We start from the raw sequence: 5,507 nt of genomic DNA, 5'->3' as shown, positions 1-5,507 counted from the left end.
GGAAAGTCTGGTAAACAGAAGTCAGAAATTATTCTCAGAAATTATGAGAAAATTGTATCCAGAATAATCGGTTTAGATGACTTTGACATATTTGGGGCGCTTGTTGTTTCTCTAAAAGACCTCCAAAGACAGAGGAAGAAACTTTACAGAATTTATGTGATTTATACAATTCTACAGCCTTTTGTTGTCTGGAGTTATGAAGCCCTGCAGTAATGTCCAGTACGCCCACACACAATTCACAGACAATAACACTCTGCAACCTGAGATTGTCCAATTCCAACAGGCACCTGTCAGAATGCTGCAGCCCTGTCGCCGTGTGGAAAATTCCTATTCGATTGCTCTCTCCCGAATCAGCTTATGTACAGAGAGTACCAAGCAAATGATGTCAAAGAAAGAACTTTTTCTGTCGCACAAAGATTACTTTCTGTCTTGAACTCTTACCTAAAATATTATGGAAGCCAATTTCTTCCTTATGCAAAAAAAACTTAAAAAGGCAATTGTGAGATTGTGAAATGAAAAATCAAGTCACCTTATGAGATATGTAGTTGCAATTATTGATTTACTTCATTTCTCACCATATGAAGTTTATTTCTCATTTAATTTTTTTTGTTTCATAATAACTTTTAGTCACAACATAATTGTGACTTTTTTGTCATTTATGACAAGTTGCAAGTTACAAAATATAAAGCCCCAATTGTGAGAGATGTCGCTATTTATTTAATTATTTATTTCACTCCCAGGCAAAAATGTCTTCCATAATATATAGCTGCTATTTGGAAATATATGTAGAAAGTACATTTTGTGGGGGGGAAAAACACAGTTTTGAGAATTATTATTCAACCAATTAAAGCAACTAAACCAAAAAAAAAAAAAAAAAAAAAAAAACAGTTACATTTTACATATCAGAAACTTATTTTCCACCAATATTTTATATCCCTTTCCCAAAGATTTTTCACATCACTAGATAACATACTTAATACAATAATGAAGAAGGCATATTTCCTCATGTTCTAGTACACCAGGATCTTTATTTTAACATCTTGAATGAAAGCCTGTAATTCACCTCCTTGGTGTCAGCAAGACGCGTATAAAAAAGGCGTAAAGCAGTTGTGGTGTGGGGTTTTAATTGAAGCTCCCATGCACAACGAGCCGCTCTATAGGATCAATGTCAGGACCTGCGGAGGCTGGGGCATCTGAGCAGTGCTCCCTCACAGGCGCAGGATGGCTGGAGCGGTGACGAGCTTCTAATTGTGCTCCACAGAGAGCGAACACCCCTGTGGACGAAAATGAAAGAGCGCCCAGCCTGGCTGCATCTCTATTGTGTGAAAATAAATACATACAGTCGCTGCCCAGGGTGTGAAATAACACACCAGCCGTCGGATTTCACTGGTCATTTCACCCCCAGCTGCAGGGCCCAAAACAAAACGATATTGTCTTAAACGGTGAGAAGGGAAGAGACTATTGTGTTTTTTTTAAGTGGGGACCTTGCTAAGGTTTACAATTTATCAGGTTATTCATATCATAATGGATACCGTAACCGGAAAACCGGAAAAGATAATACCATAACAAAATCGATAATACCATATTTCTCTTTGTTATGTTATATGGAGAGCCTCTATATACATTTTCAGTGATATTTTAGTTTAGGGTACGTATTACTAGGATATTGGCTGTTTATTAGTACTTATAAAGCACATATTAATGCCTCATTCTGCATGATCACATTCTACACCCCTTAATCCTACCCAGTACCTAAATAAACCTATTAATAAGCAGTGATTATGAGTTTATTGAGGCAAAAGTCGTATTTAATTGTTAGTTAATAGTGAGAATTGGAACCTAATTTAAAATGTGACCAAATTTTCAAATGCAAAACTTAAAATAAACTTAAGTAAAACTTTTAAAAATTCCAGTAAATGTGGTAAACCATGACATTTTGATAATATCAAGTGAATTAGGGTTGGATGAACCACGCTAGAAGCCATTGCACAATTCCAATAAATGCACAACTTTGACCACACATTCTACTGAATGTCATCATGCCCAGTTGCTACATTGATGGGCAACAATAAACAGCTTACCTTTAGGAACTATATTACTTGTTGATTTTTGCCACAGTTTTGTAGAAGCAACAAGCCATTTGAGTCTACACTGTAAAAACTAAAGGAGCCTCAAGTATCCTGTCGGATACTCAAGGAACTTCAAAATGTAATTTTGGTGCCTCAAAGCTCTTTTTCCTATAGTAGGGTTACTGGAGGACCATTGACAATCTTTGAGGTTCTTGCTGGAACTTATGGGATCCTTTAAGCACTTTGTATTTACTTCAGAGGTTCTGGAGTCACCTTTTCATTACCATGAGACCTCGAAGTGCTTTGGGGGAAAATAGAGGAACCTGAATGCGATAAAAGGGTTATTGGAAGATCTTTTAACATTCAAGTGGTTCCTGGAAGATCTCTTATGTTAAAGCCAGCATCTGGAGGAACCCAATGGTTCAGTGAGGCCCGAATTAGATTATTATTCTATTATTATTATTATTATAGGCTACTTAAGTTTGATTCAGAATACATACCCAGGTGAAAAAGACGTACTATTAAATGTATTAAAAATGTACTTGAGTGTGTTTTTAGTAGACCTACAATACAAATATAGCCTACTTTAATGCATTTTTATTATTATTATTATTATAGGCAAGTTTGATTCAGTATACATACCCAGGTGAAAAAGATGTACTATTAAATGTATTAAAAATGTACTTGAGTGTGTTTTTAGTAGACCTACAATACAAATATACTTTAATGCATTTTTAATACATTTAACAGTAACTATAGTCTTTTTCACTTGGGTAGCTTACATATATTTAGTATAGGCCTATTTTATTAAGTCATTTAAACCTTAAACAACAACACTAAATAATAATAATATTATATGAAGAAGAAGAAGCAGGAGGAGAAAAGTATTATTCTGTCACGAAACTGCTGCTATTCCTCTGCTGTCGTCGCTTCAGTGATCCTCGCGCTGCTCGCGCGCAACAAAGCTCAGCTGATCGACGTCAGGAAAGTAACGGCTCCTCTCATCAAAGCTTCCGCCGTTTGTTCGGCTCTCCATTACAAGGTTTGTAAACTCGCCAAATAAATATAAATACAGAGTCTACTCACTATTCAAACACACACATATATCTAAACTAAATTTATTATACATTACTACGTTTTTACAGTGTTTACCACTCGTTTATTGCACAGTATCTGGTATGAAGGTTTTAGCCGCGATGCTAACTACGTTGATCTAATGAACAAATGGAAATGATTGACTTATTGTCTTACATTGATTTAGTCATTCAATTCAACATATTTTGTACAACTGTGTCTTCAAATTGCTGATATAGCCTAACTAATTTAGAAAATTCTCTGATTCTTGGCGTTTGTTATGAATAACAAAAACAGGTTATAGTTTGCTCTGTTTTTGTTTAGCCTAACGTTAACTTTACTTACTACAGGTGCCCTCATTCTCTCAAATACCATTTTAAAGCCATTTACTGGTCAATAAATATTATGTTGTGAATAATCAGCTTTGTTCTTTTGTTTCCCCAGAACAACCATTACATTTCTAAAATAATCTGAACATTTCAGTGGCAACATTGAATTACAGTAAGTTACCTGCACCACATGCAACTTTATTACTATGAACTTTCTCTGTGTGAAATTGTATTGTTTGACTGTGTACTTGTGTTTTTTAATCAGTTACTCTCTGAAAATCTTTTCTCATGATCTCAAATCTCATTCATGTTACTCAGAAAAATAATATCACAGGTTTGATTCACAAAAAATGCTATAGACATTTTAACTCTGAATTATAACTTCAAGTTTAGTCTTTTTCGACAAAAAAATAAATAAATAGGAAAAAGCTATTAGGCTTCAGAAGACTTGCAACACAACCCATAACACATGAGTTGTGAACTCATTGATTATTTTTAGGATCTTTTCTGGGACATTTTTGGAGCTTAACCATTTTTACATAAATTGTTGCATTGAATTGAACTAGACAAGTGTGCATAAGAATGGTTTCATGAATGATTTACACAATTGTTTTCTGCTTGTGTTTCATGCAGTGAAACTGAATGGTGACTGGGGCTGCATTATGCCTGAGATCTGCTTTTGGGTTCCACAGACAGAAAGTCAAACAGGTCTGGAACGTCACAAGGCTGAGGAAATTATTAAAATTTCACAACTATCACTTTAATAACCTTACTAACAGTACATTTTGTACTTTGCAGGGATCTCAGTAAGCTGAAATACAAGTTTGATCAAGAATAAAAATCCTCCTGTAGACCTGAAAATCATCGAAGTGCCTGGACCATCCACCAGAAAAGAGGAAAAACAAACGGAAAACGATGCTGTACCTTTTCACTTTTCTAACTCATTAAGTACCTCACACCAACTTGGTCCCATAGTGACATTTTTGACCACAAACGAAATTGCTGATCGTGTGAATTCATATTGAAATGACTGAATTCACCAGTGAACATTCACAGAACAACAGATCATTTTACTGCACCTTAACTCTGTTTCCGGGTCGAAGCCTCTACTTCCTCTATCTTGTTTCATGAGAATACTCAACAACCATTTATGAACACTGTTGATTCAAGTCACACATTTAAGCTTTTCAAAAGCCATAGTGTATTACAGTCTCCAGTCTAACGGCATCCCAGACTTAAACATTTTATGATTCAAAATAGCTGAATAACTAATCATCAGAGATTTCAGTATAGAGATAAAGGTTACAGCACAATGAGTGTATATTAGCACTGTTGTTTGTTTTTGGCATCTGATAGAGCTTTTGGACTTGGAAACAGTGATGTCAGACTAACCATCGGACTGAAACACAAATGTTTTAAAGTTAAGTAAAGATGGACATTTTTAATTAGTTCAAATGTAATTTTTTTACATTGATTTATTTAGTGGAACATATGTGTTTCCATGCATTTTGTTGAGATGTCTTTTCTTGTTTATCTATTGTATATACATGGTTGATTATTCATGTTGCTTATGTATTATACTATTTTTTTGTGTAGTCATTGATATTAATCTGTAGTTAGCTTTTTTCCCCATGTGCATGGAAGTGTATGTATAAAAATGAATATCAAATATGTAATAAACAATTCTTATTTTGTATTTGGTTCAATTTGTTTATTATAATAGAAGTCAAAGGTAACCATAGTAACAACATGAAATTAAATATTTAAAAAAAAAATGAAATTTGGTTCCTGGAGGCACCCACAGTGGTTCCACACAGTGCCTAATATAAGAGTTCCTCAGGAAACCTGTGTGGTTCCTCAGAGAACCGGCCCTTTTTAAAGGGTGCCTAGAGGATCTACAGACGGTTCCGCCGGTGTGGCAAAGTGAAGAACCCCAAAAGGTTCCTCCAGGCACCTTTTATTTTTACAGTGTATAGTGATTCATTAGGCTTTAACACCCGTTTCCTGTGGTGAAATTGCTGTGAAACACGTCCTT

General features: G+C 35.0%; 1 long non-coding RNA gene across 1 annotated transcript; it reads left to right on the top strand.

Moving 5' to 3' along the window:
• The first annotated feature begins 3,038 nt into the window (after nucleotides 1–3,038).
• LOC308684713 lies at nucleotides 3,039–5,166 on the top strand. Its single transcript, XR_014029390.1, has 3 exons — nucleotides 3,039–3,111; nucleotides 3,588–4,180; nucleotides 4,271–5,166. It is a non-coding gene; the product is annotated as an uncharacterized lncRNA (long non-coding RNA).
• Nucleotides 5,167–5,507: the final 341 nt, after the last annotated feature.

This window comes from Scardinius erythrophthalmus, assembly GCF_964197995.2.
Source record: "Scardinius erythrophthalmus genome assembly, chromosome: 24".
In the NCBI taxonomy this organism is placed as follows: domain Eukaryota; kingdom Metazoa; phylum Chordata; class Actinopteri; order Cypriniformes; family Leuciscidae; genus Scardinius; species Scardinius erythrophthalmus.
Note: the sequence above shows the minus strand (reverse complement) of the source record. Positions and strands in the feature narration are given on the sequence as shown.